Consider the following 11,595-nt stretch of genomic DNA (forward strand, 5'->3'; position numbering starts at 1 on the left):
GGAGGTCACTGAAGCTCTTGCAGTGCACCACAAGCAACACCCCAGGAGAAGCCCTCAGGTCTCCAGGACCTGAGGCAGGGCTGACACACGGGCAGCAGCCACTCCTGACCTCCGTTTTGCTGGTGTCTCCAATGCTTTGCCGAGCAGGAACGCCCGCCTGCTCAGAAACAAAGCCCTGCTGCGCTGCTCCTCGTCTCGGCAACCTCTGCCCACCCCTTTCAGCAGCACGGCCTTTTTGCGGTTTAAATGTTCCTTTTTAGAGTGCCTTTTATTTCCAGCTTGGAGAGCAGGGATAGAGATGGGATAGGGATGCTGAAGTAGGAATTTACATAATCTGATTAACAGGGGATTATCCAATGGCTGCTGAACAGCCTTAGTGTGCTTGAGCTAAAAACCTTACTATTCATTGCTCTCACCACCCTGCAGGATGACTGCACCTGCAGCACCAGCTAATTCTCTCCTGGGGTCTTCAAGGAAGGAGAAAAGCGAGGGCATATTTTTATTATTGTTTGGGGGAGGGTTGAGGAGCTGCAGCTTTTGCTGGGCAGTCCCTAATTGATCTGTCTGCATTGGCCCTGAGGAAGCTAAAAGGAAAGCTGAGCCAGTTGGCATTACCAGGACAAGCCATCACCTCCGAAAACGGTCAGCTTCTTTGGGTCCTCTGTGTTTCTGCATGGGCAGTGTACTAGGACCCATCCGGACCCAGCACAAAAAGGCATTGGGCAGAAAGGTCCTCGGGATGCAGGAACCAAATGTACAGTTTCTGCTGTGCTTACCCGGCTTGGCTGGGGGCACGCCTGACCCTATCCTTCTCTAACATCGCCCAACAGCTGTAGCCCACTCCTCTCCCACCAAGAGAAATGCAGTGATATGGGGACAAGCATGCTCAGAGTTTGTAAAGCCTCACAGCATGTTGTCTTTTTATTACCTACGGTCCAGTTATCCCCTGACTTGGCTGAGGTGGCAACTGTGTGAAAGGCAGCAGGACCCAGCAGACCAATGCACTTCGGAGAGAAGGATAAGCCTGGAAAACAGCTCACCCACAAACACAGCACAAGGCCCCAGATACAGGGGAGAAGTTCAGACTCAGCAGGCGGGCTAAAGAAACCCTCAAGACAGGCAAAGTAGCCCTTTGGACATACTACAAAACTCAGCAACACGTAACAGCATTGTGATGCTTTACACATCCACTCATGGCTGCTGTGTTTGTCAGGGAGTCTCTGAGGACTGGTGTCACAGCTGCCATTCACAGGTATCACCTAAACAGAGGTGCAGTGCAATGTTATCTCTCACTGCTATCAACAGCAGTGTGAATACATAATGCCACGCCATGGTCTGGTTAAAGAGGGGCACTGCAGAGTATCACAAAGTCATCTTGCTCCTTTGTTTCTAGAATTTATCCTCCTCTTCTGAAGCAAGCAGGGAAAACTACTTTTGGCTTGTGGGGAAAAGGTTTAAGACCACAACCTGGAAAACAGCCAGCAGGTGAAATGCTGCAGATGCTGACGGCACACACAAAGACATCTCCACAGGGTGTTTTCTTCGAGGAGCTGTGATGCAGTGAGACACCCCTTTGCCATACATTGCACAGAGACTGAGGTTCAAACCCTGGGGCTGCCTGGAGGCAGAAACTCCTCCTGGCTGCTTGTTGATGTGGTCTGACCTGCTTCACATGCAAAAACAGGCAGCAATTTTACCTGTGCGATGCCATATGAAGTGCAAGGCACCCAACATACTGCACAGTCTCAATACTGCCATGCTCCAGGGTAGAGTTATCTCCAAGATATTTCCATGCTTTGGTGTAATTCACATTCGTGAGTGAATTCGGATTTAGCAGCTAACTAGCATCAATACAAGGTGATAAACTGCATCCTGGGGTATGAAAGCTCTCTTGCTTTGAGGAAGTTCATCTCTGTTGCTAAACTAATCCTTTGTACTGGCACCTGCCCAGATGCCAAGAGGAGCTGACAGCGACTCCGCTAGCACTTCTCAGTGCTGCATGCTGTGGGAAGCCTGTTTCATGCAGAGCCTTATTTCTCTGTACAGCTATAGCTTAGAGAAGTCCCCTTGAAGCAAATGTTGACTCAAGACCCTTGCCTCTTGAGCAGGAAAACATTCAAAAGGGAAAGAAACAAAACACTGACACATGTTTGTGGATAACATTCAGGCTCCTTCTTCCCTTGTTCTTGTTTCTCTAGTACAGGCCTGTTGTGTATTTTGGACATGAAGGGCTAGAACCTGATGCAGCCATCAGACACTGCATCATGTTCCAGACTGGGAGGATGTCGTCACTGATCACAGGCACACAGAGACAAAGCCACATCTGCCTGCTCCATCGTGGGTTCCCAGAGATGGATTTTATGTGTATGTTCCCAGAGCCCCACAGCCAGAAAAATAAAACTTCCCTACACATGCTATTATTTTTATCACAGGATCATAGGAAAAGGGAGCGGAGCTACTTAGCTGACATCTGATCCCCAGGTACACATACTTGACCCACAGGAGGAGCAGCAGACACATATACACAATGAATACAATGAATAAAAATCCTCCTCTTGAGCAGTGGGCACATTTCTCACTGTTAATCTCAAACCTACAAATAGCAGCAGCTTCCCCTGCCACACATGCATGTGCACACACCAGGCAGAGATACAGAGCAAAAAAAAAAAAAAAAATGCCCAGGAAATTAATCTCAACGTCTGAGCCTGGGTTCGCTGCAATGCTTAGAGCAAGGGACGCTTCTGTGCGCGCGAGGCAACCACGCTATCTCTAGCGTTAAAAGCCAGCTCAAACACAGACCGTTCTGCAAAGCCTGTAACAAACCAGTGACTTCTCCTTCTTCCCCTTCACCAGCTCTGCCCCCGTACCTCCTCCCCCCCAGGCTCAGCCTCCCTGCACAGCTGAGCAACTGTTTGGAAAGACAGGAGAGCTCAGCTCTGAAGCCCCTGCGTTATTTATGAGTTTGGGAATCAGAGCCACTCGGTTCACTGCCAGTAAATGGCAATGATTGGAAGGAGGGAGGGGTGGGCTTGTGTTCAGCTCTTCATTCTCTATTCATTGTGAAAAGGGGATCACTCCAGCTAACTGGCCCGTGGAGATAAGGATTTCAGACAATCTGCATTAGCCTGATAAGCCAGGTTTGCATTGCAGAAAGATTATTTGTTAAGAACCTCGGTAAAACAAAATACAGTCAGAAGGCTTATCAGCACAACTCATTTCCACTCACACCCCTCTGCCCGCTTTCCCCCCGCTCCCCCCCCCAGCAAATAGAGCCCCCGGGCTGTGCCTCAGCTCTCCGGGATGGAGCACGGGCTGAGGCGTTGGGGGAGGGATATGGAGGAAGAGGAAGAACAGCCCCAAGCCTGCAGGCTGGACCCCGTGAGAGCTGCAGCAGGAGGGGATGGAGCCGTGTGCTGGTGTCGGCCTGGTGACCCAGGGCGGTGGGCAGGCCTCAGCGGCCTTCCCTCTCTGCACCCCTGAGGATGGGGTCAGGAAGGAGGAGGGTGCAATAAACCAGCCTCAGCACGTATCAGACAGCTATTGGAAGGGCCCCACGGCCTCCCCCTTTTCCCCTTGGCACCACCAGTGCCAGCAGGAAACATCCCAGGCCCCGGAGGGCCCTGCTGGGGAGCAGACACGGGCTGGGAGCTGCGGGCCCATCTCTGCACAGCGCCCGGGCAGGATTCAGGCCACACGCAGGCAGCTTGGGCTTGGTCCCTTTCCACCCTCTGAGGGTGAACCCATGCCAAACCTACACATGCTCCCGAGTCCCAGGGGAAAGGCAGCCACAAAATACAGATGATGAGCAGCACAAGCTCTTCTGTGCTTTTACTGCCGGCATGGTTATGAAGTTGTTTAATGCACGTAGCGTGTTGTTTCCAGCTATTACTGCTGCACACTTTTGTTAGGGGTCATTAGCAGAGAGACCCTAGCAAGAGAGAAGGGACGCTCACGGGGCTTAGCATTTCTGTATTAGTACTTGTTAACATCATGGAGTAGTGCACTAATTAGCACTACAAGTGGAGACAACTCTGTTTCACTCACACCTTTTTTTTTTAAGCACTCCAAACCTCTCTGTGAGCACCAGCGAATGAGTCAGAAAATGAACAGGCAATGTGGTGTTTTGGACCTTTCCTTGTCTTGCTTGTTCACAAGAAATACTGTTGGCCATTACTTGTAGGTTTGAGCAGCTCTACTGTACAGCAGTGAAAGGCAGGTCTGAGGTGGGCCAACAGGCAGAAGACTGGTTGTCTGACTTTATTAGCTAGCTGCTTGTTAATAAGTGCCTGTAGTAGTTTGCTCTCACTAGCAAAAACCAGGTACTTTTTTTATGAACAAATGACTATTGCACTGCAGCAGCATTGCTAACCAAGAGAAGTCGCGACAGCAAGCAGCCACTGGTTGCTGGAGGCTTCAAGTATGCAAGGAAGTCATCAAAGGCAGCTACAGACAGCACAGCCTGAGCTGTGTGCTGGAGATGGGCCCCAGGTTATCCCACTGGAGGTGTTCCTGCGTTCCCAGAGAAGCTACATGTCTATGTTAGGCTCACAGAGCAAAACAATCATGCCTGAGAACACCTTGGGCTGGGGCTCCAATCCTGCAAAATAATTGGTTCAAACCCACAGGATCCCCTCACAGGTAGGGGAGATACAGGAGCACAGTCTGTATGTCTCTAACTCCTCCTTCGTGGACCAGAAGGTGAGTTAGTGTTTAAAGGTGTGTGCAGAGATTATGCCTTTCCTGCTAAAGCATATCTGCTCTGGGATAAATGCCTGCAATGCCAGCATAACTGCAGTCATTACAGATGTGCTTGGCAGCACTATTGCTTATTTCTAATAGTTTCTTTTCAGGCACAGAAAACTCCCCGTGGTTTCTGTACATTTCTTTATTAATACGGCTGGAAAAGAATGTGTAAAAATAAGTTTGCAAGGCACACATATGTTTATAAATAAAGAAAATGAATTTGCCCCAGTAATAAGGCACCACATGTCTGGTCAGTCATGGAGCCCCTCCTGCCTGCCACAAACATGTCTTGGCTTCCCAAAATAAAATAATTTGAAATAAATAGCTCTGGCTTGGCTCCTGTCTTTACCGGCTGTCACCTATTTAATCTTCTCTCCCTTTCTGTTTGTTCAGAAGTCCCCCTCTTTCAGTGCAGCTGGAAAGGTTGTTACTAATGGGTGATCAAGCCTGAATGCTGACAATGTGAGATGATTACAACTGCCCAGAGAGCAAACATGCAGACTTTTCAACAGAAGATGCTCCTGCCAACCCCGATGGGCTTCTGAGATACAGCTCCAGACAGGGCTGGTGATAAATGAGGGTTGGTGTCAATTCACAAAGAGAGGCCACAGGGTTCAACAGTAGCTCTATGGGGAAGCTGCTGTACTCAAGAGTTTTGGCTTTTCTGACTGGAGGTGACTAAGTAGAAGGAGCCGTAATTAGTTTATTTATGTCAAGGAGGGCCACTTGGTTTATTTTTGAAGTGGTAGGAACAGCACTGGCTGAGCTGGTAAAAAGCAAAGAGAGTGAAGCACCAGGACTGCTCACATTGTGTCTTGGTAGCATTCCAGGGCACCAGACCAAACCTAAATTGCAACAAGTCCATCATAAAACTTCCCTGAACTGATTTTGAATCAAAACCCATGGGACATGCTCTATGATGATGACATCCCTTGCTGGGATGTCAAGTTTGCAAATGACACAAAACTCAGAGGAGTGGCTGATCACTTCCACAAGAAGCACAAAGTCCTGCACCTGGATGGAACAGCCCCTGGCACCAGGACATGCTGGGGACCACCCAGCTGGAAAGCAGCTCTGCAGAAAAGAACTGGGGGCTCCCTCTGAACATCCGTAAGCAATTCTTTACTGTTAGGGTGACGGAGCACAGGCACAGGTAGCCCAGATAGGCTGAAGAGTTGCCCCCCTTGGAGACCTCCAGAAACCATCTGGAAGAGTTCTGGGCAACCTGCTTTAGGTGTTCCTGTTTGACCAGCTAGGGGTGAGGTGGGGGGAGAATTGGTCCAGGTGGCCTCCAGAGGTCCCTTCCAACCCCAGCCACTCTGTGATTCTGCTTCTGCTTAGGCATACACCCCTATATCTGTACCCTTTTACCCCACTGTTGCCTGGCAAACCTGAACTTCATGAAATGAGCACTATGAACCACTCCTGGGATCAGCACACTGAACTTCACAGACTAGCACCTGCTAACACTATCCATAGCTCCCGAGACAAAGATGTTCCACTGGGTCTCTCAACAGGCTGAATAGAAGTGATTGAATATTGTTTAGATGCCACCATAAAATAAAGTAAAATAAATCAAAAGAAAACAAATAAATAATAAAGTAATATGCTAAACTCCATCAGATATCATCCTCCAAGTAAAAGCAAGAGGACACGCATTCGCATCATTTCTGCAAGACATTTACCAACCAACCATGCTCTTGAAGGCCTCCAGTCACAGAAATGCTGCTATGTCCTCACCCATACTACTGCCCTCGCCACAAAATTTTGGGAACTTTCCCTGTGGTTCAGTCTGAACTTCCTAAAGTTAGTCTCCATACTTCCTGCATTATTAGCCAGGTGGGCAGTAGCTTCAGACTACCACAGACTTCTCAGCCTAAACAACCCCATTTCTTTTGACTTTTCCCTGGAGATCATTTTCTGTGTTCAACCATTTTCCTCTCAGCACTCTCCAACTGTTCCACCTCTTCCTTAGCACGTGACAGCAAGCACCGGTCTCTATGCTTTGGGTAAAATACTGAGCGTAATAACAAAAGTTTTATTTAACTCTTCCTGCAGACACTAACACTCTTTATACATCCCAATTTACTTCCTCTAGTCACTACGCATGCTGTGTTACCATGCATTCAGCTTGTTATTAACTACAACTCCAAATTTCTTCCTGTTTCAGAGCTAGCCTGAATATCTGTGCACAGTATGGCACTGTGCCAGGCACATTACTGCCCTGAGTGGTGCCAACATCACCTGCCTTAGCAGTGGGAAATACAGGGGAAGCCAAAATGTAGCCTAAGTACCCATGTTTGGTCTGTATGCATAGTAAATGCTTGAATACAATCATTTTATTGAAAAAAAAACACTCTCACCTTATTTTTCCTGGTTTCTAGATCACCGACTCTGTATAATCCAATTTTCAGACCGGGCTCACCATTAAGAAATAATGGTGAGGTAGAATTACAGCAGGCCAGCAGCCAGCAGGACTTCGTGCTAACTACAGGCACTGAACCTGCAGGTGCCTGAAAGACACAGTGCTTGTAGCAAGGTTTTGTTATTAAGAAGGCTCATTTAAAAAACAAAATGCTTTACCAAGTTTTCCAAGAGTTGTCTTTGTAGTAATGCTTTGTTAATCCCCCCATTGCACGAGGCATCATTCTGGAGAGCTTGCAGTGGTGGCACCTGGGACACAGAACACCACGGGGACGTGCAGGCAACGGGGCTCACCCAAGGACTGAGGTCCCTGGCAGCACGAAGAACAAGAGATGTCCAACCTATCACGACCAGAGTTCTCAGAGATGCTCTGTTCAGACAGGTTCCATCCATGGAAAGCTCATGTGAAACCGAATGTATGTCACAAACAGCATTCTCATTCCCAAGTTCACAGCCCCCCTCAGTTCCTGCCACAAAATTTCCTTCCAGGAAGGATGCTGGGGCAAGGGGGGATGGAGGCTGGGTCTAGGGGCCAGTGAGGATATCACAGTCATTTTGGTGAGGAGACCCACTCTCTCCTTCAGGCCCTCAGCAACTCCACATCATGTTAAAAGCATGGAGGTAGGAAACGGAGACCTGTAGAATCATAGAAGGGTTTGAGTCAAAAGGGATCTTGAAGCCCACCCAGTTCCACCCCCCTGCCATGGGCAGGGACACCTCCCACCAGACCAGGTTGCCCAAAGCCCCATCCAGCCTGGCCTTGAACACCTCCAGGGATGGGGCACCCACAGCTTCTCTGGGCAGCCTGTGCCAGGGCCTCACTGCCCTCAGAATAAACACCAGCAAAGCCTTTGGATGTAAAAGTCTTCCAAAAAGCTGTGGTTTGCAGGGTATTTTGACTGACAGAGCTACACCATCATGTAAGAGAAGTTCTGCTCCCATGCAAGCAATCTCTGCTCTCAGGATTTCAGCCCATTTCCAATACACATCTGTATAATCCTGCTCAAAATTTTGCAGGCCTTTTGCTTTATGTGGTGCTCAAATACAGGGCTTCACCCATCGCCTCAGTAGCAGTGCCTTGGGCATGCATGTCAATCATACAGATTATCTGCAGTGTCTCCAAGAACTGCTGCAACTTGGGAAGTGCCATCTGCAGCACGTTCCTAAATCATTCACCCAGGTTTGTATTTTAAATGATGCAGCGGCTGCTTTCTAATGATTCAAAACACAACCACAGTAATGAGAGTAATTTTGCAAGACTGCTTGCTGCTTATCCTAGCCAGCTTCCCGTTCAGAATTGTAAAGGTTTCATTTTGAAATGTCAAATAAAAGATTTCTGCTCCATAGACAGAAGAAGAAAAAAAACTCTGAAAATAGTAGCTCGTACGCTGGCCAAGTTGCTCTAGAATCCCAAACGTTTCCTTTGCATTGTACCTACTAACATTCAAGCTGATGATAAAGGAAGGTATTCAGAAATTTTAGGGCCAAAAGGGGGACATTATGAGCATGCAGCATGATCTACAGCGCACTAGGCGCAGATATTTTATCCAGAAATTACTATGGCTCTTGTTTTAAGCTGGAGGAAAGATTTATTTCAGGAAAGCTTGCATTACCACAAGTGTTCATTTCCCTCCTTTCAGAACAAAACTTTCATTGACTCTTCATTTTTTTCATTTTTTTAAAGAGAGCTTTTGCCCACAGCCCTTAATTACAGCAGTGACCTGGATTTGATAACGCTCATTTAGCTCATAAGTCGTGTACTCTGTTGCAGGCTAAATCAATAAGGACATTTATATATAAAACTGAGCCTCAACAGAGAGCTCACTATTAACCTAACTAATGCTGTTAGGCAAAACCATCAAGTGATGAAAATCAGCTGCTGGTGCCTATTTACCAATGCTGAGGATCTAAACCTTTTGTGCAAGTGCTACATAGCAATTTCTGTGTGTTTGTATGCAGACCTGCAGTTCCTGTGTTTTATTGTGCAATACCTAGTGTGATACAGTTACATGACCATAAAGAAAATAAGCCTGAACAGTGAGGCTGCTGCACCAGAATTGCTTGATCTGCTATGTCAACTGGTAGAATTCTGCAAATGAACAATAAAGGACAGAACCAAGTTGGTGCAAGTCTGGCTGGTACGAAGGAAGGTATCTGTGTTACTGCTCTGATGTCACCCCTTCAGCATCTCATTCATCTGTGCAAAATAAGCAATTCCAAGTGACAGTGAAAAGCAGAGACTGTTTTTCTCTTGAGCTGACAGACTTCTAGACATATGACAAGGGGAGAGAATTCTAAAGCAGCAGAGGATACAAACTGTTTGCTTTTAATACCAGGGGCCAGCATATCCCAGACTCTGTTTCAAGGCAAAGGGCATAACAAAATCAGCGAATTCGTTTTCATTTGGACAGCAGACAAAGACCTGGGGCATATTTTTGTGACTCTCTCATACCTGTATCATCACACAGTTTTGTCTACCTTCCGCTTCTGACTTTAAAAGAAGAGTAAGCTGAAACATACACAGACATATCAGAATGTTCCTTCCGGACAGATCAAAAGCGTCAGCATCGCCCTCAGATGTTTATTTGCCCTGCATGGCAGAGCATTGCCTGTTCTGTGCAGGAATAACAGGATTGTTCAGCAGCCTCGGTCTGGCTCAGACATCCTCTGGAGGAGCTATCTTGCACTGCTGTACTAAATGACCTGGTTTTCAAGTGCTCAAGGTGGTGCATCTTCCTATTGTTTCCAGTTTCCACAGTGGTGTGGACATTGCCTTCACTATCATTCCCAGTGGGTGCTCAGCTCCAGAGTCTGATTCTAGACATAACACTTCCTTAAGGTTACAGACAAACGATTGTTTCAATTGTAATTTTGTAAAAGCAGAAAATTACTGAAAACTGCAACAGAATAATTGAAAACAGAAGCTCACTCCAACTGGATGAGAGGATTAACTACAATTAATCCTTAAGTACTGTCGGCCTTGTCAGACATGTCTGACGTGTTCTTAGAGACCACCAAAGCCAAAGGCTTCACCCATTTCCATGTGTAACATACTCCAGTATTCTATACAAACGACCTCAATTTGTGTTCCTCAAATTGATTTTTATTTCTTGGCAGTTATGGAGAGAGCACATACATTCCCTCTTTTTTTTTGTAACCCCCTTTTGTGAATTTTGAAAATGTGCTAGAGATCCTTACGGTTTCTTTTCTTCAAGCAACCCAATTTCTTCCAACTTTCCTTGCAGTTACTCCAGAGCTTTCCTGAACAGGTTTTGCTATCTTTAACAAGTAAGCATATGTAACATGCTTTGATTGCTACATGAAGATGGAGGTGCTTTGCATATTTAGACCTTAAATACATGCATTTAAGAAAATACAGAAGTTGACCTCTTGTCTGCATCATTTTTAAACTGAAGATGGTAATTTTGGAAGGCAGAACAGGTCTACAATTAAGAATGTATTTAGGATTAGGCAATTCAGGAGAAGCTAACAGGAAACAAATGCCTAAATCTGCATGTTTCTTTGGGGAATGGTGTCAGCCTAACAGAACCTTCCAAGAGAACCAGTTCAATAATATTTACACCACTCCTGAGACACAGTCCTAGAAGCAGGAAACCTGCAGACAAATCACTAGATGAAGCACGTCAGGAGACAGGCAAAAGTACAATGTGTCTGTGTAATTGCAGGATCCTTTCTTCTACAGATGGACACCTGCTTAAGTCTTTGTTGTGCATTTTGATTACCTGTATTTTGAAGTCAATAAAAATGCAAATAGTGGTATGCACAAACTTGGGGACTCTGTAGGTCAGTTTGACAGTCTTTGAGGAAGCAGTGTGTGTCACCTTGACCATCATATGCCACACTTATGCTCAGCACTGGTGAATCTGACTCCAGCACCAGCCAATGCACTAACAGACTAGCTCTGCTGCTGCTGAGAATCATCAGCAGAGCCACACGTAACATATTACTGGACTGAGAACAGCAACATAACTTCATATTTCTCTGTTTCATCATGTGCTCAGTTATGGATGCAATCTGGTATATCATCTTGGAATCGTATGAGGCCAAAAATGTGTTCTGGTTTAATGAGAACCAACAAATGCTGCAGAACAGGTGCGTGCTATCCTTCTCAGTTCAATTTTCTACTTGCGGTCTGCTGACTTGTTTTCCTCCTGATTTTCCAGCTTCTCTTTCTGACATCAGAGGAAGTTCATATTTCTTTCTGCTAACAAGCAAGGCAAATAAACCAAAATGTTTTCAACAGACAAAATAATGCCCACACGTATTGCTAATAAGCCACAAGGTTCTGCTAAACATGAAGACTCAATTTTATGCAATTTTGCATTCTTTTCTAAGCGAAAATCTGTTGGATGAAGGGGGCACTGGAAAAGGAACTTCAAAGCAGAATATTTTAAATACATCAGTGTT

The sequence above is a fragment of the Anas acuta genome, chromosome Z, assembly GCF_963932015.1.
Source record: "Anas acuta chromosome Z, bAnaAcu1.1, whole genome shotgun sequence".
Taxonomy (NCBI): domain Eukaryota; kingdom Metazoa; phylum Chordata; class Aves; order Anseriformes; family Anatidae; genus Anas; species Anas acuta.